At 45.1% G+C, this 18,335-nt stretch overlaps 6 non-coding genes across 6 annotated transcripts; all 6 read left to right on the top strand.

Moving 5' to 3' along the window:
• The first annotated feature begins 1,753 nt into the window (after window positions 1-1,753).
• On the top strand, window positions 1,754-1,826 carry TRNAT-GGU (transfer RNA threonine (anticodon GGU)). Its single transcript has one exon. It is a non-coding gene; the product is annotated as a tRNA-Thr (tRNA).
• Window positions 1,827-3,956: 2,130 nt separating this feature from the next.
• On the top strand, window positions 3,957-4,029 carry TRNAT-GGU (transfer RNA threonine (anticodon GGU)). The gene has a single exon. It is a non-coding gene; the product is annotated as a tRNA-Thr (tRNA).
• Window positions 4,030-5,424: 1,395 nt separating this feature from the next.
• Window positions 5,425-5,497, top strand: TRNAT-GGU (transfer RNA threonine (anticodon GGU)). Its single transcript has one exon. It is a non-coding gene; the product is annotated as a tRNA-Thr (tRNA).
• A 1,690-nt stretch (window positions 5,498-7,187) lies between these two features.
• TRNAT-GGU (transfer RNA threonine (anticodon GGU)) lies at window positions 7,188-7,260 on the top strand. The gene has a single exon. It is a non-coding gene; the product is annotated as a tRNA-Thr (tRNA).
• A 2,573-nt stretch (window positions 7,261-9,833) lies between these two features.
• Window positions 9,834-9,906, top strand: TRNAT-GGU (transfer RNA threonine (anticodon GGU)). The gene has a single exon. It is a non-coding gene; the product is annotated as a tRNA-Thr (tRNA).
• Window positions 9,907-11,596: 1,690 nt separating this feature from the next.
• Window positions 11,597-11,669, top strand: TRNAT-GGU (transfer RNA threonine (anticodon GGU)). Its single transcript has one exon. It is a non-coding gene; the product is annotated as a tRNA-Thr (tRNA).
• Window positions 11,670-18,335: the final 6,666 nt, after the last annotated feature.

Genomic DNA, 18,335 nt, shown 5'->3' with positions numbered 1-18,335 from the left:
CGCAATGGTTAGCACGTTCGGCTGTTAACCGAAAGGTTGGTGGTTCGAGCCCACTCGGCAGCGGTGTTGTGAGATTTCAAATGTAACGTAAAAATCCAAAGTTTTTCCACAATACCTGACGACCATTTAATTTTTGGGCTTCTTTGGCTCCATGGTAAGCGCGTTCGATTTTAAACAAAAGGTTGGTGGTTCGGGCCCACCCGGGTGCGGTTTTGTGAAGTTTCAAATGTAACGTAAAAAGCCAAAGTTTTTCCACAATACCTGACGAACATTTAATTTTTGGGCTTCCGTGTTGCAATGGTTAGCGCGTTCAGCTGTTAATCGAAAGGTTGGTGGTTCGAGCCCACCCGGGAGCGGTGTTGTGAGATCTCTGATGTAACGTAAAAATCCAAAGTTTTTCCACAATACCTGACGAACATTTCATTTTTGGGCTTCCGTGTTGCAATGGTTAGCGCGTTCAGCTGTTAATCGAAAGGTTGGTGGTTCGAGCCCAACCGGGAGCGGTGTTGTGAGATCTCAAATGTAACGTAAAAATTCAAAGTTTTTCCACAATACCTGACGAACATTTAATTTTTGGGGTTCCGTTGCGCAATGGTTAGCGCGTTCAGCTGTTAATAGAAAGGATGGTGGTTCGAGCCCACTCGGGAGCGGTGTTGTGAGATCTCAAATTAAACGTAAAAATCCAAAGTTTTTCCACGATACCTGACAACCATATGTTTTCTTAGCTTTCATGGCTCAATGGTTAGCGCGTTCGGCTGTTAATCGAAAGGTTGGTGGTTCGAGCCCAACCGGGAGCGGTGTTGTGAGATCTCAAATGTAACGTAAAAATTCAAAGTTTTTCCACAATACCTGACGAACATTTAATTTTTGGGCTTCCATTGCGCAATGGTTAGCGCGTTCGGCTGTTAATCGAAAGGTTGGTGGTTCGAGCCCAACCGGGAGCGGTGTTGTGAGATCTCAAATGTAACGTAAAAATTAAAAATTTTTCCACAATACCTGACGAACATTTAATTTTTGGGCTTCCGTTGCGCAATGGTCAGCGCGTTCGGCTGTTAACCGAAAGGTTGGTGGTTCGAGCCCTCTCGGGAGCGATGTTGTGAGATCTCAAATGTAACGTAAAAATCCAAAGTTTTCCCACAATACCTGACGACCATTTATTATCTGAGCTTCCATGGCTCAATGGTTAGCGCGTTCGGCTGTTAATCGAAAGGTTGGTGGTTCGAGCCCAACCGGGAGCGGTGTTGTGAGATCTCAAATGTAACGTAAAAATTCAAAGTTTTTCCACAATACCTGACGAACATTTAATTATTGGGCTTCCATTGCGCAATGGTTAGCGCGTTCGGCTGTTAACCGAAAGGTTGGTGGTTTGAGCCCATCCGGGAGCGGTGTTGTGAGGTCTCAGATGTAACGTAAAATGTCAGTGTATTTCCACAATACCGGACGACCATTTCATTCCTGGGCTTCCTTGGCTTCATGGTCAGCGCGTTCGGATGTTAACCAAAAGGTCGGTGGTTCGAGCCCACCCGGGAGCGGTGTTGTGAAGTCTCAAATGTAACGTAAAAAGCCAAAGTTTTTCCACAATACCTGACGACCGTTTAATTTTCGGGCTTCCGTGGCGCAATGGTTAGCGCGTTCAGCTTTTATTCAAAAGACTGGTGGTTCGAGCCCACCCGGGAGCGGTGTTTTAAGATCTCAAATGTAACGTAAAAAGCCAAAGTTTTTCCACAATACTTGACGACCATGTAATTTTTGGGCTTCCGTGGCGCAATGGTTAGCGCGTTCGGCTGGTAACCGAAAGGTTGGTGGTTCGAGCCCATCCGTGAGCGGTGTTGTGAGGTCTCAGATGTGATGTAGAAAGTCAAAGTTTTTCCACAATACCTGACGACCATTTCATTTCTGAGCTTCCTTGGCTCCATGGTTAGCGCGTTCGTATGTTAACAAAAAGGTTGGTGGTTCGAGCCCACCCGAGAGCGGTGTTGTGAAGTCTCAAATGTAACGTAAAAAGCCAAAGTTTTTCCACAATACCTGACGACCATTTCATTCCTGAGCTTCCTTGGCTCCATGGTTAGCGCGTTCGGATGTTAACCGAAAGGTTGGAGGTTCGATTCCACCCGGGTGCGGTGTTGTGAAGTTTCAAATGTAACGTATAAAGCCAAAGTTTTTCCACAATACCTGACAATCATTTACTTTTCGGCTTCCGTGGCGCAATGGTTAGCACGTTCGGCTGTTAACCGAAAGGTTGGTGGTTCGAGCCCACTCGGCAGCGGTGTTGTGAGATTTCAAATGTAACGTAAAAATCCAAAGTTTTTCCACAATACCTGACGACCATTTAATTTTTGGGCTTCTTTGGCTCCATGGTAAGCGCGTTCGATTTTAAACAAAAGGTTGGTGGTTCGGGCCCACCCGGGTGCGGTTTTGTGAAGTTCCAAATGTAACGTAAAAAGCCAAAGTTTTTCCACAATACCTGACGAACATTTAATTTTTGGGCTTCCGTGTTGCAATGGTTAGCGCGTTCAGCTGTTAATCGAAAGGTTGGTGGTTCGAGCCCAACCGGGAGCGGTGTTGTGAGATCTCAAATGTAACGTAAAAATTCAAAGTTTTTCCACAATACCTGACGAACATTTAATTTTTGGGGTTCCGTTGCGCAATGGTTAGCGCGTTCAGCTGTTAATAGAAAGGTTGGTGGTTCGAGCCCACTCGGGAGCGGTGTTGTGAGATCTCAAATTAAACGTAAAAATCCAAAGTTTTTCCACGATACCTGACAACCATATGTTTTCTTAGCTTTCATGGCTCAATGGTTAGCGCGTTCGGCTGTTAATCGAAAGGTTGGTGGTTCGAGCCCAACCGGGAGCGGTGTTGTGAGATCTCAAATGTAACGTAAAAATTCAAAGTTTTTCCACAATACCTGACGAACATTTAATTTTTGGGCTTCCATTGCGCAATGATTAGCGCGTTCGGCTGTTAATCGAAAGGTTGGTGGTTCGAGCCCAACCGGGAGCGGTGTTGTGAGATCTCAAATGTAACGTAAAAATCCAAAATTTTTCCACAATACCTGACGAACATTTAATTTTTGGGCTTCCGTTGCGCAATGGTCAGCGCGTTCGGCTGTTAACCGAAAGGTTGGTGGTTCGAGCCCTCTCGGGAGCGATGTTGTGAGATCTCAAATGTAACGTAAAAATCCAAAGTTTTCCCACAATACCTGACGACCATTTATTATCTGAGCTTCCATGGCTCAATGGTTAGCGCGTTCGGCTGTTAATCGAAAGGTTGGTGGTTCGAGCCCAACCGGGAGCGGTGTTGTGAGATCTCAAATGTAACGTAAAAATTCAAAGTTTTTCCACAATACCTGACAACCATATGTTTTCTTAGCTTTCATGGCTCAATGGTTAGCGCGTTCGGCTGTTAAGCGAAAGGTTGGTGGTTCGAGCCCAACCGGGAGCGGTGTTGTGAGATCTCAAATGTAACGTAAAAATTCAAAGTTTTTCCACAATACCTGACGAACATTTAATTATTGGGCTTCCATTGTGCAATGGTTAGCGCGTTCGGCTGTTAACCGAAAGGTTGGTGGTTCGAGCCCATCCGGGAGCGGTGTTGTGAGGTCTCAGATGTAACGTAAAATGTCAGTGTATTTCCACAATACCGGACGACCATTTCATTCCTGGGCTTCCTTGGCTTCATGGTCAGCGCGTTCGGATGTTAACCAAAAGGTCGGTGGTTCGAGCCCACCCGGGAGCGGTGTTGTGAAGTCTCAAATGTAACGTAAAAAGCCAAAGTTTTTCCACAATTCCTGACGACCGTTTAATTTTCGGGCTTCCGTGGCGCAATGGTTAGCGCGTTCAGCTTTTATTCAAAAGACTGGTGGTTCGAGCCCACCCGGGAGCGGTGTTTTAAGATCTCAAATGTAACGTAAAAAGCCAAAGTTTTTCCACAATACTTGACGACCATGTAATTTTTGGGCTTCCGTGGCGCAATGGTTAGCGCGTTCGGCTGGTAACCGAAAGGTTGGTGGTTCGAGCCCATCCGTGAGCGGTGTTGTGAGGTCTCAGATGTGATGTAGAAAGTCAAAGTTTTTCCACAATACCTGACGACCATTTCATTTCTGAGCTTCCTTGGCTCCATGGTTAGCGCGTTCGTATGTTAACAAAAAGGTTGGTGGTTCGAGCCCACCCGAGAGCGGTGTTGTGAAGTCTCAAATGTAACGTAAAAAGCCAAAGTTTTTCCACAATACCTGACGACCATTTCATTCCTGAGCTTCCTTGGCTCCATGGTTAGCGCGTTCGGATGTTAACCGAAAGGTTGGAGGTTCGATTCCACCCGGGTGCGGTGTTGTGAAGTTTCAAATGTAACGTAAAAAGCCAAAGTTTTTCCACAATACCTGACAACCATTTACTTTTCGGCTTCCGTGGCGCAATGGTTAGCACGTTCGGCTGTTAACCGAAAGGTTGGTGGTTCGAGCCCACTCGGCAGCGGTGTTGTGAGATTTCAAATGTAACGTAAAAATCCAAAGTTTTTCCACAATACCTGACGACCATTTAATTTTTGGGCTTCTTTGGCTCCATGGTAAGCGCGTTCGATTTTAAACAAAAGGTTGGTGGTTCGGGCCCACCCGGGTGCGGTTTTGTGAAGTTTCAAATGTAACGTAAAAAGCCAAAGTTTTTCCACAATACCAGACGAACATTTAATTTTTGAGCTTCCGTGTTGCAATGGTTAGCGCGTTCAGCTGTTAATCGAAAGGTTGGTGGTTCGAGCCCACCCGGGAGCGGTGTTGTGAGATCTCTGATGTAACGTAAAAATCCAAAGTTTTTCCACAATACCTGACGAACATTTAATTTTTGGGCTTCCGTGTTGCAATGGTTAGCGCGTTCAGCTGTTAATCGAAAGGTTGGTGGTTCGAGCCCAACCGGGAGCGGTGTTGTGAGATCTCAAATGTAACGTAAAAATTCAAAGTTTTTCCACAATACCTGACGAACATTTAATTTTTGGGCTTCCATTGCGCAATGGTTAGCGCGTTCAGCTGTTAACCGAAAGGTTGGTGGTTCGAGCCCATCCGGGAGCGGTGTTGTGAGGTCTCAGATGTAACGTAAAATGTCAGAGTATTTCCACAATACCGGACGACCATTTCGTTCCTGAGCTTCCTTGGCTTCATGGTCAGCGCGTTCGGATGTTAACCAAAAGGTCGGTGGTTCGAGCCCACCCGGGAGCGGTGTTGTGAAGTCTCAAATGTAACGTAAAAAGCCAAAGTTTTTCCACAATACCTGACGACCGTTTAATTTTTGGGCTTCCGTGGCGCAATGGTTAGCGCGTTCAGCTGTTATTCAAAAGACTGGTGGTTCGAGCCCACCCGGGAGCGGTGTTTTAAGATCTCAAATGTAACGTAAAAAGCCAAAGTTTTTCCACAATACTTGACGACCATGTAATTTTTGGGCTTCCGTGGCGCAATGGTTAGCGCGTTCGGCTGGTAACCGAAAGGTTGGTGGTTCGAGCCCATCCGTGAGCGGTGTTGTGAGGTCTCAGATGTGATGTAGAAAGTCAAAGTTTTTCCACAATACCTGACGACCATTTCATTTCTGAGCTTCCTTGGTTCCATGGTTAGCGCGTTCGTATGTTAACAAAAAGGTTGGTGGTTCGAGCCCACCTGAGAGCGGTGTTGTGAAGTCTCAAATGTAACGTAAAAAGCCAAAGTTTTTCCACAATACCTGACGACCATTTCATTCCTGAGCTTCCTTGGCTCCATGGTTAGCGCGTTCGGATGTTATCCGAAAGGTTGGAGGTTCGATCCCACCCGGGTGTGATGTTGAGAAGTTTCAAATGTAACGTAAAAAGCCAAAGTTTTTCCACAATACCTGACGACCATTTACTTTTCGGCTTCCGTGGCGCAATGGTTAGCACGTTCGGCTGTTAACCGAAAGGTTGGTGGTTCGAGCCCACTCGGCAGCGGTGTTGTGAGATTTCAAATGTAACGTAAAAATCCAAAGTTTTTCCACAATACCTGACGACCATTTAATTTTTGGGCTTCTTTGGCTCCATGGTAAGCGCGTTCGGATTTTAAACAAAAGGTTGGTGGTTCGGGCCCACCCGGGTGCGGTTTTGTGAAGTTTCAAATGTAACGTAAAAAGCCAAAGTTTTTCCACAATACCTGACGAACATTTAATTTTTGGGCTTCCGTGTTGCAATGGTTAGCGCGTTCAGCTGTTAATCGAAAGGTTGGTGGTTCGAGCCCACCCGGGAGCGGTGTTGTGAGGTCTCAGATGTGACGTATAAAGTCAAAGTTTTTCCACAATACCTGACGACCATTTATTTTCTGAGCTTCCATGGCTCAATGGTTAGCGCGTTCGGCTGTTAACCGAAAGGTTGGTGGTACGAGCCCATCCGGGAGCGGTGTTGCGAGATCTCTAATGTAACGTAAAAATTCAAAGTTTTTCCACAATACCTGGTGAATATATAATTTTTAGGCTTCCGTTGCGCAATGGTTAGCGCGTTCAGCTGTTAAGAGAAAGGTTGGTGGCTCGAGCCCACTCGGGAGCGGTGTTGTGAGTCCTCAAATGTAACGTAAAAATCCAAAGTTTTCCACAATACCTGACGAACAATTAATTTTTGGGGCTTCCGTTGCGCAATGGTTAGCGCGTTCGGCTGTTAATCGAAAGGTTGGTGGTTCGAGCCCAACCGGGAGCGGTGTTGTGAGATCTCAAATGTAACGTAAAAGTTCAAAGTTTTTCCACAATACCTGACGAACATTTAATTTTAGGGCTTCCATTGCGCAATGGTTAGCGCGTTCGGCTGTTAACCGAAAGGTTGGTGGTTCGAGCCCATCCGGGAGCGGTGTTGTGAGGTCTCAGATGTAACGTAAAATGTCAGAGTATTTCCACAATACCGGACGACCATTTCATTCCTGAGCTTCCTTGGCTTCATGGTCAGCGCGTTCGGATGTTAACCAAAAGGTCGGTGGTTCGAGCCCACCCGGGAGCGGTGTTGTGAAGTCTCAAATGTAACGTAAAAAGCCAAAGTTTTTCCACAATACCTGACGACCGTTTAATTTTTGGGCTTCCGTGGCGCAATGGTTAGCGCGTTCAGCTGTTATTCAAAAGACTGGTGGTTCGAGCCCACCCGGGAGCGGTGTTTTAAGATCTCTAATGTAACGTAAAAAGCCAAAGTTTTTCCACAATACTTGACGACCATGTAATTTTTGGGCTTCCGTGGCGCAATGGTTAGCGCGTTCGGCTGGTAACCGAAAGGTTGGTGGTTCGAGCCCATCCGTGAGCGGTGTTGTGAGGTCTCAGATGTGATGTAGAAAGTCAAAGTTTTTCCACAATACCTGACGACCATTTCATTTCTGAGCTTCCTTGGCTATAGGGTTAGCGCGTTCGTATGTTAACAAAAAGGTTGGTGGTTCGAGCCCACCCGAGAGCGGTGTTGTGAAGTCTCAAATGTAACGTAAAAAGCCAAAGTTTTTCCACAATACCTGACGACCATTAACTTTTCGGCTTCCGTGGCGCAATGGTTAGCTCGTTCGGCTGTTAACCGAAAGGTTGGTGGTTCGAGCCCACTCGGCAGCGGTGTTGTGAGATTTCAAATGTAACGTAAAAATCCAAAGTTTTTCCACAATACCTGACGACCATTTAATTTTTGGGCTTCTTTGGCTCCATGGTAAGCGCGTTCGGATTTTAAACAAAAGGTTGGTGGTTCGGGCCCACCCGGGTGCGGTTTTGTGAAGTTTCAAATGTAACGTAAAAAGCCAAAGTTTTTCCACAATACCTGACGAACATTTAATTTTTGGGCTTCCCTTTTGCAATGGTTAGCGCGTTCAGCTGTTAATCGAAAGGTTGGTGGTTCGAGCCCACCCGGGAGCGGTGTTGTGAGATCTCTGATGTAACGTAAAAATCCAAAGTTTTTCCACAATACCTGACGAACATTTAATTTTTGGGCTTCCGTTTTGCAATGGTTAGCGCGTTCAGCTGTTAATCGAAAGGTTGGTGGTTCGAGCCCACCCGGGAGCGGTGTTGTGAGATCTCAAATGTAACGTAAAAATTCAAAGTTTTTCCACAATACCTGACGAACATATAATTTTTAGGCTTCCGTTGCGCAATGGTTAGCGCGTTCAGCTGTTAAGAGAAAGGTTGGTGGATCGAGCCCACTCGGGAGCGGTGTTGTCAGATCTCAAATGTAACGTAAAAATCCAAAGTTTTTCCACAATACCTGACGAACAATTAATTTTTGGGGCTTCCGTTGCGCAATGGTTAGCGCGTTCAGCTGTTAAAAGAAAGGTTGGTGGTTCGAGCCCATCCGGGAGCGGTGTTGTGAGATCTCAGATGTAACGTAAAAATCCAAAGTTTTTCCACAATACCTGACGAACATTTAATTTTTGGGCTTCCGTGTTGCAATGGTTAGCGCGTTCAGCTGTTAATCGAAAGGTTGGTGGTTCGAGCCCAACCGGGAGCGGTGTTGTGAGATCTCAAATGTAACGTAAAAATTCAAAGTTTTTCCACAATACCTGACGAACATTTAATTTTTGGGGTTCCGTTGCGCAATGGTTAGCGCGTTCAGCTGTTAATAGAAAGGTTGGTGGTTCGAGCCCACTCGGGAGCGGTGTTGTGAGATCTCAAATTAAACGTAAAAATCCAAAGTTTTTCCACGATACCTGACAACCATATGTTTTCTTAGCTTTCATGGCTCAATGGTTAGCGCGTTCGGCTGTTAATCGAAAGGTTGGTGGTTCGAGCCCAACCGGGAGCGGTGTTGTGAGATCTCAAATGTAACGTAAAAATTCAAAGTTTTTCCACAATACCTGACGAACATTTAATTTTTGGGCTTCCATTGCGCAATGGTTAGCGCGTTCGGCTGTTAATCGAAAGGTTGGTGGTTCGAGCCCAACCGGGAGCGGTGTTGTGAGATCTCAAATGTAACGTAAAAATCCAAAATTTTTCCACAATACCTGACGAACATTTAATTTTTGGGCTTCCGTTGCGCAATGGTCAGCGCGTTCGGCTGTTAACCGAAAGGTTGGTGGTTCGAGCCCTCTCGGGAGCGATGTTGTGAGATCTCAAATGTAACGTAAAAATCCAAAGTTTTCCCACAATACCTGACGACCATTTATTATCTGAGCTTCCATGGCTCAATGGTTAGCGCGTTCGGCTGTTAATCGAAAGGTTGGTGGTTCGAGCCCAACCGGGAGCGGTGTTGTGAGATCTCAAATGTAACGTAAAAATTCAAAGTTTTTCCACAATACCTGACAACCATATGTTTTCTTAGCTTTCATGGCTCAATGGTTAGCGCGTTCGGCTGTTAATCGAAAGGTTGGTGGTTCGAGCCCAACCGGGAGCGGTGTTGTGAGATCTCAAATGTAACGTAAAAATTCAAAGTTTTTCCACAATACCTGACGAACATTTAATTATTGGGCTTCCATTGCGCAATGGTTAGCGCGTTCGGCTGTTAACCGAAAGGTTGGTGGTTCGAGCCCATCCGGGAGCGGTGTTGTGAGGTCTCAGATGTAACGTAAAAGGTCAGTGTATTTCCACAATACCGGACGACCATTTCATTCCTGGGCTTCCTTGGCTTCATGGTCAGCGCGTTCGGATGTTAACCAAAAGGTCGGTGGTTCGAGCCCACCCGGGAGCGGTGTTGTGAAGTCTCAAATGTAACGTAAAAAGCCAAAGTTTTTCCACAATACCTGACGACCGTTTAATTTTCGGGCTTCCGTGGCGCAATGGTTAGCGCGTTCAGCTTTTATTCAAAAGACTGGTGGTTCGAGCCCACCCGGGAGCGGTGTTTTAAGATCTCAAATGTAACGTAAAAAGCCAAAGTTTTTCCACAATACTTGACGACCATGTAATTTTTGGGCTTCCGTGGCGCAATGGTTAGCGCGTTCGGCTGGTAACCGAAAGGTTGGTGGTTCGAGCCCATCCGTGAGCGGTGTTGTGAGGTCTCAGATGTGATGTAGAAAGTCAAAGTTTTTCCACAATACCTGACGACCATTTCATTTCTGAGCTTCCTTGGCTCCATGGTTAGCGCGTTCTTATGTTAACAAAAAGGTTGGTGGTTCGAGCCCACCCGAGAGCGGTGTTGTGAAGTCTCAAATGTAACGTAAAAAGCCAAAGTTTTTCCACAATACCTGACGACCATTTCATTCCTGAGCTTCCTTGGCTCCATGGTTAGCGCGTTCGGATGTTAACCGAAAGGTTGGAGGTTCGATTCCACCCGGGTGCGGTGTTGTGAAGTTTCAAATGTAACGTAAAAAGCCAAAGTTTTTCCACAATACCTGACAACCATTTACTTTTCGGCTTCCGTGGCGCAATGGTTAGCACGTTCGGCTGTTAACCGAAAGGTTGGTGGTTCGAGCCCACTCGGCAGCGGTGTTGTGAGATTTCAAATGTAACGTAAAAATCCAAAGTTTTTCCACAATACCTGACGACCATTTAATTTTTGGGCTTCTTTGGCTCCATGGTAAGCGCGTTCGATTTTAAACAAAAGGTTGGTGGTTCGGGCCCACCCGGGTGCGGTTTTGTGAAGTTTCAAATGTAACGTAAAAAGCCAAAGTTTTTCCACAATACCTGACGAACATTTAATTTTTGGGCTTCCGTGTTGCAATGGTTAGCGCGTTCAGCTGTTAATCGAAAGGTTGGTGGTTCGAGCCCACCCGGGAGCGGTGTTGTGAGGTCTCAGATGTGACGTATAAAGTCAAAGTTTTTCCACAATACCTGACGACCATTTATTTTCTGAGCTTCCATGGCTCAATGGTTAGCGCGTTCGGCTGTTAACCGAAAGGTTGGTGGTACGAGCCCATCCGGGAGCGGTGTTGCGAGATCTCTAATGTAACGTAAAAATTCAAAGTTTTTCCACAATACCTGACGAATATATAATTTTTAGGCTTCCGTTGCGCAATGGTTAGCGCGTTCAGCTGTTAAGAGAAAGGTTGGTGGTTCGAGCCCACTCGGGAGCGGTGTTGTGAGTCCTCAAATGTAACGTAAAAATCCAAAGTTTTTCCACAATACCTGACGAACAATTAATTTTTGGGGCTTCCGTTGCGCAATGGTTAGCGCGTTCGGCTGTTAATCGAAAGGTTGGTGGTTCGAGCCCAACCGGGAGCGGTGTTGTGAGATCTCAAATGTAACGTAAAAGTTCAAAGTTTTTCCACAATACCTGACGAACATTTAATTTTTGGGCTTCCATTGCGCAATGGTTAGCGCGTTCGGCTGTTAACCGAAAGGTTGGTGGTTCGAGCCCATCCGGGAGCGGTGTTGTGAGGTCTCAGATGTAACGTAAAATGTCAGAGTATTTCCACAATACCGGACGACCATTTCATTCCTGAGCTTCCTTGGCTTCATGGTCAGCGCGTTCGGATGTTAACCAAAAGGTCGGTGGTTCGAGCCCACCCGGGAGCGGTGTTGTGAAGTCTCAAATGTAACGTAAAAAGCCAAAGTTTTTCCACAATACCTGACGACCGTTTAATTTTTGGGCTTCCGTGGCGCAATGGTTAGCGCGTTCAGCTGTTATTCAAAAGACTGGTGGTTCGAGCCCACCCGGGAGCGGTGTTTTAAGATCTCAAATGTAACGTAAAAAGCCAAAGTTTTTCCACAATACTTGACGACCATGTAATTTTTGGGCTTCCGTGGCGCAATGGTTAGCGCGTTCGGCTGGTAACCGAAAGGTTGGTGGTTCGAGCCCATCCGTGAGCGGTGTTGTGAGGTCTCAGATGTGATGTAGAAAGTCAAAGTTTTTCCACAATACCTGACGACCATTTCATTTCTGAGCTTCCTTGGCTCCAGGGTTAGCGCGTTCGTATGTTAACAAAAAGGTTGGTGGTTCGAGCCCACCCGAGAGCGGTGTTGTGAAGTCTCAAATGTAACGTAAAAAGCCAAAGTTTTTCCACAATACCTGACGACCATTAACTTTTCGGCTTCCGTGGCGCAATGGTTAGCTCGTTCGGCTGTTAACCGAAAGGTTGGTGGTTCGAGCCCACTCGGCAGCGGTGTTGTGAGATTTCAAATGTAACGTAAAAATCCAAAGTTTTTCCACAATACCTGACGACCATTTAATTTTTGGGCTTCTTTGGCTCCATGGTAAGCGCGTTCGGATTTTAAACAAAAGGTTGGTGGTTCGGGCCCACCCGGGTGCGGTTTTGTGAAGTTTCAAATGTAACGTAAAAAGCCAAAGTTTTTCCACAATACCTGACGAACATTTAATTTTTGGGCTTCCCTTTTGCAATGGTTAGCGCGTTCAGCTGTTAATCGAAAGGTTGGTGGTTCGAGCCCACCCGGGAGCGGTGTTGTGAGATCTCTGATGTAACGTAAAAATCCAAAGTTTTTCCACAATACCTGACGAACATTTAATTTTTGGGCTTCCGTTTTGCAATGGTTAGCGCGTTCAGCTGTTAATCGAAAGGTTGGTGGTTCGAGCCCACCCGGGAGCGGTGTTGTGAGGTCTCAGATGTGACGTAAAAAGTCAAAGTTTTTCCACAATACCTGACGACCATTTATTTTCTGAGCTTCCATGGCTCAATGGTTAGCGCGTTCGGCTGTTAACCGAAAGGTTGGTGGTTCGAGCCCACCCGGGAACGGTGTTGTGAGATCTCAAATGTAACGTAAAAATTCAAAGTTTTTCCACAATACCTGACGAACATATCATTTTTAGGCTTCCGTTGCGCAATGGTTAGCGCGTTCAGCTGTTAAGAGAAAGGTTGGTGGATCGAGCCCACTCGGGAGCGGTGTTGTGAGATCTCAAATGTAACGTAAAAATCCAAAGTTTTTCCACAATACCTGACGAACAATTAATTTTTGGGGCTTCTGTTGCGCAATGGTTAGCGCGTTCAGCTGTTAAAAGAAAGGTTGGTGGTTCGAGCCCATCCGGGAGCGGTGTTGTGAGATCTCAGATGTAACGTAAAAAGTCAAAGTTTTTCCACAATACCTGACGACCATTTCATTCCTGAGCTTCCTTGTCTCCATGGTTAGCGCGTTCGGATGTTAACCAAAAGGTTGGTGGTTCGAGCACACCCGGGAGCGGTGTTGTGAAGTCTCAAATGTAACGTAAAAAGCCAAAGTTTTTCCACAATACCTGACGACCGTTTAATTTTTGGGCTTCCGTGGCGCAATGGTTAGCGCGTTCAGCTGTTATCCAAAAGACTGGTGGTTCGAGCCCACCCGGGAGCGGTGTTTTAAGATCTCAAATGTAACGTAAAAAGCCAAAGTTTTTCCACAATACTTGACGACCATTTAAATCCTTAGCTTCCGTGGCTCAATGGTTAGCGCGTTCGGCTGTTAACTGAAAGGTTGGTGGTTCGAGCCCACCCGGGAGCAGTGTTGTGAGGTCTCAGATGTGACGTAAAAAGTCAAAGTTTTTCCACAATACCTGACGACCATTTCATTCCTGAGCTTCCTTGGCTCCATGGTTAGCGCGTTCGGATGTTAACCAAAAGGTTGGTGGTTCGAGCCCACCCGGGAGCGGTGTTGTGAAGTCTCAAATGTAACGAAAAAAGCCAAAGTTTTTCCACAATACCTGACGACCGTTTAATTTTTGGGCTTCCGTGGCGCAATGGTTAGCGCGTTCAGCTGTTATCCAAAAGACTGGTGGTTCGAGCCCACCCGGGAGCGGTGTTTTAAGATCTCAAATGTAACGTAAAAAGCCAAAGTTTTTCCACAATACTTGACGACAGGGCCGGATTAAGAAGATTTTCGCCCGGGGGCAGTGGCTCGATGGGCGCCCCCTCCCTTGGCCCCATAATTTATAAAAACCAGCTAGAAATTTTAACAATTTTGTTTTTATTAGAAATATAGGGAGCTTACAGTTCTGACCCTGAAACGTCACACCCTTCTATCTCTTACTGGAGTTTCATACCCCCTAACGGTTGGAAACAGTATTCTACGCGCAAAAATGCCAACCAGAGGGCGGCTGCGTGACGTCAGACTATCTCTTCCCCCTAGCCAGCTGTTAGCTCCCTATTGTAATTTTGTTAAGTGAAAAGTATCCCTATGCATGGCTGATACTCACTCATACGCTCAATTTTAGTTGAATAAGTGACTAATAAATTTAAAAATAGTAAGCAAAAAGTGACTAAATAAGGGCAAATTAAGCTATAAAATAAGGGCACTTTAAATGAAATGTTTTCAGACATGATCGATTTTCATAATTATTTTCAGTAGTTAAAGATATTTTAAAGGTCGGTGCCGTATTGAAGCCCAATCTATGGGCTTTAGATATTTCCAGTCAAAGGAAAGGACCAATCATAAAATTTCTACGGCGAAATTGAATTAAACCATTTTGGAGCACAGCTCAGAAAGCAAAGTAATTGATGTCGTTTTAAATCAAAACGAAAACATTCATTTGAATTTGGATTGATTATAAATATTAAGTTAAATATTTGATGAGCGAGCGAAGCGAGCTCCACAATTTTTTGGGTTTGATCAACTGTAATCTCGCTCTTTTTGCGTTTAAACCGTCATACAGTCAAATATATTACGTTTAACCTTGTGGTCGAGAAGATAAATAACACCGAAAGACTCAAAAATCCAAAAAAGTGACAAATAGTAACTAATTTTTGGAAAAGTGACTTTTAGTAACCGAATTTGAGAAAAGTGACTTAGTATCAGCCCTGCCTATGTCTTTGAATAGGCTTTTCTAGATTTAGACTCGGAAAATCTATTTATCGTCTCCTCCCAACTAATTTGGTGTAATAAATTGGTCTCGATAGCTAATATACCTATTTAACAAGACGGCCCAAGGGCTCGTAATAGTAGCCATATCGTACGAGTGAATAGCCCCTCTATACCCTACCCTAATGAGTGGATAACCCCTCTATACCTTACCCTAATGAGTGAATAGCGCTATCTTTTTCAATGCTTAAATGATTTACCGTGCATAAAATCAGAGTGAATAGCCCCTCGATTCCCTACTCTAAACAGTGATTAAATTATAACCGTATAAATTTACTTATGCTGTAATTCTAATATTCCGGCAAATCGAAGAACAGATAGTTTTTAGTGATAATCCCCTCGATGAGTTTACAACATAGACTTATGCCGAAGCACACTTATCGCATCTTATAAATTTCTAACAAGGACTTATGCCCAGAAACTTTTGAAAGAGAAAGTTTAGTTATAGTGATTAAACATTTTAGTGATTATCCCCTCGAATTACCTTTAGCAATGCTAAAATGATCAAACGCATAACGCTCATTTAACACTATGTTAGCTCTATCTAAACCCACATTTGAATTAACCGCCAAAACGTTCCAGTCAAACATAACATAAATGACGATAGCTACCGAACGAGAACGAAACGGGGAAAATCGTTATCTATTTAATTAGCACATACATAAAAAGAAAATAAATATAAAAACCCCAAACATACAAATTCATAAGTATCCGACCCCACAGATAAAAATTCAAAAGTTTCCGACCCCACAGATTAAGAGGTACCCCATCCCACATCACCCCGACATTTTAGAGATAAGAATAAATAAAAAAAACCTCGAAGTTTCTATCAAGTTTCTATGGTTGAGTGGGTAGAGTGTTTGTATACTACGCCAGCGGCCCGGGTTCGAATCCCGGGTCTGACCTGAAAAAATTTTAATTAAAATTAAATCTCTAACCGAGCCCAGTAACCCCTATGGGTGGGTTGTGGTAATATAAAGTTCCTTTTAAGCTAAAATCTGACGATAACGAAGCGAAAACTCCGGCCACAACAACTACTACTACTACTACTACTACTACTACTACTACTACTACTACTACTACTACTACTACTACTACTACTACTATTACGGCTCGGGTCAAACTAAGAGCCTATCGTATACTACGATATGGCTAAAAACGAAAAACAGTCCCGTAATCATTCAAAACTAACGTCATGTTTTTGAGTTTTTCGAAAATTTAATAAAACAATCGTTCAGATTTGGGTATCACCAGACTTCTTGGGCGCCCCTATTTTGCTGGCGCCCGGGGGCAGGTGCCCCCTCTGCCCCCCCTTAATCCGGCCCTGCTTGACGACCATTTAAATCCTTAGCTTCCGTGGCTCAATGGTTAGCGCGTTCGGCTGTTAACTGAAAGGTTGGTGGTTCGAGCCCACCCGGGAGCGGTGTTGTGAGGTCTCAGATGTGACGAAAAAAGTCAAGGTTTTTCCACATTACCTGACGACTATTTAATTTTTGGGCCTCCGTGGCGCAATGGTTAGCGCGTTCAGCTGTTATTCAAAAACCTGGTGGTTCGAGCCCACCCGGGAGCGGTGTTTTAAGATCTCAAATGTAACGTGTTAGCGCGTTCAGCTGTTATTCAAAAACCTGGTTGTTCGAGCCCACCCGGGAGCGGTGTTTTAAGATCTCAAATGTAACGTAAAAAGCCAAAGTTTTTCCACAATACCTGACGACCATTTCATTCCTGAGCTTCCTTGGCTCCATGGTTAGCGCGTTCGGATGTTAACCAAAAGGTTGGTAGTTCAAGCCCACCCGGGAGCGGTGTTGTGGAATCTCAAATGTAACGTAAAAAGCCAAAGTTTTTCCACAATACCTGACGAACATTTAATTTTTGGGCTTCCGTTGCGCAATGGTTAGCGCGTTCAGCTGTTACAAGAAAGGTTGGTGGTTCGAGCCCACTCGGGAGCGGTGTTGTGAGATCTCAAATGTAACGTAAAAATCCAAAGTTTTTCCACAATACCTGACGGCCATTTGTTTTATGAGATTCCATGGCTCAATGGTTAGCGCGTTCGGCTGTTAACCGAAAGGTTGGTGGTTCGAACCCATCCGTGAGCGGTGTTGTGAGGTCTCAGATGTGACGTAAAAAGTCAAAGTTTTTCCACAATACCTGACGACCATTTATTTTCTGAGCTTCCATGGCTCAATGGTTAGCGCGTTCGGCTGTTAACCGAAAGGTTGGTGGTTCGAGCCCACCCGGGAGCGGTGTTGTGAGATCTCAAATGTAACGTAAAAAGCCAAAGTTTTTCCACAATACCTGACGACCGTTTAATTTTTGGGCTTCCGTGGCGCAATGGTTTGCGCGTTCAGCTGTTATTCAAAAGACTGGTGGTTCGAGCCCACCCGGGAGCGGTGTTTTAAGATCTCAAATGTAACGTAAAAAGCCAAAGTTTTTCCACAATACTTGACGACCATTTAATTCCTGAGCTTCCGTGGCTCAATGGTTAGCGCGTTCGGCTGTTAACTGAAAGGTTGGTGGTTCGAGCCCACCCGGGAGCAGTGGTGTGAGGTCTCAGATGTGACGTAAAAAGTCAAAGTTTTTCCACAATATCTGACGACCATTTCATTCCTGAGCTTCCTTGGCCCCATGGTTAGCGCGTTCGGATGTTAACCAAAAGGTTGGTGGTTCAAGCCCACCCGGGAGCGGTGTTGTGGAATCTCAAATGTAACGTAAAAAGCCAAAGTTTTTCCACAATACCTGACGACCATTTAATTTTTGGGCTTCCGTTGCGCAATGGTTAGCGCGTTCAGCTGTTAAAAGAAAGGTTGGTGGTTCGAGCCCACTCGGGAGCGGTGTTGTGAGATCTCAAATGTAACGTAAAAATCCAAAGTTTTTCCACAATACCTGACGGCCATTTATTTTCAGAGCTTCCATGGCTCAATGGTTAGCGCGTTCGGCTGTTAACCAAAAGGTTGGTGGTTCGAACCCATCCGTGAGCGGTGTTGTAAGGTCTCAGATGTGATGTAAAAAAACAAAGTTTTCCACAATACCTGACGACCATTTCATTCCTGAGCTTCCTTGGCTCCATTGTTAGCGCGTTCGGATGTTAACCAAAAGGGTGGTGGTTCGAGTTCACCCGGGAGCGGTGTTGTGAAGTCTCAAATGTAACGTAAAAAGGCAAAGTTTTTCCACAATACCTGACGACTATTTAATTTTTGGGCTTCCGTGGCGCAATGGTTAGCGCGTTCAGCTGTTATTCAAAAACCTGGTGGTTCGAGCCCACCCGGGAGCGGTGTTTTAAGATCTCAAATGTAACGTAAAAAGCCAAAGTTTTTCCACAATACTTGACGACCATATAATTCCTGAGCTTCCGTGGCTCAATGGTTAGCGCGTTCGGCTGTTAACTGAAAGGTTGGTGGTTCGAGCCCACCCGGCAGCAGTGTTGTGAGGTCTCAGATGTGACGTAAAAAGTCAAAGTTTTTCCACAATACCTGACGACCATTTCATTCCTGAGCTTCCTAGGCTCCATGGTTAGCGCGTTCGGATGTTAACCAAAAGGTTGGTGGTTCAAGCCCACCCGGGAGCGGTGTTGTGGAATCTCAAATGTAACGTAAAAAGCCAAAGTTTTTCCACAATACCTGACGACCATTTAATTTTTGGGCTTCCGTTGCGCAATGGTTAGCGCGTTCAGCTGTTAAAAGAAAGGTTGGTGGTTCGAGC

This window comes from Phalangium opilio, unplaced genomic scaffold (assembly GCF_054372755.1).
Source record: "Phalangium opilio isolate 3A_F unplaced genomic scaffold, DU_Popi_V2 ptg000037l_1, whole genome shotgun sequence".
NCBI classification, from domain to species: domain Eukaryota; kingdom Metazoa; phylum Arthropoda; class Arachnida; order Opiliones; family Phalangiidae; genus Phalangium; species Phalangium opilio.
The sequence above is the reverse complement of the archived record's forward strand: the minus strand, read 5'-3'. Positions and strand labels throughout refer to the sequence as shown.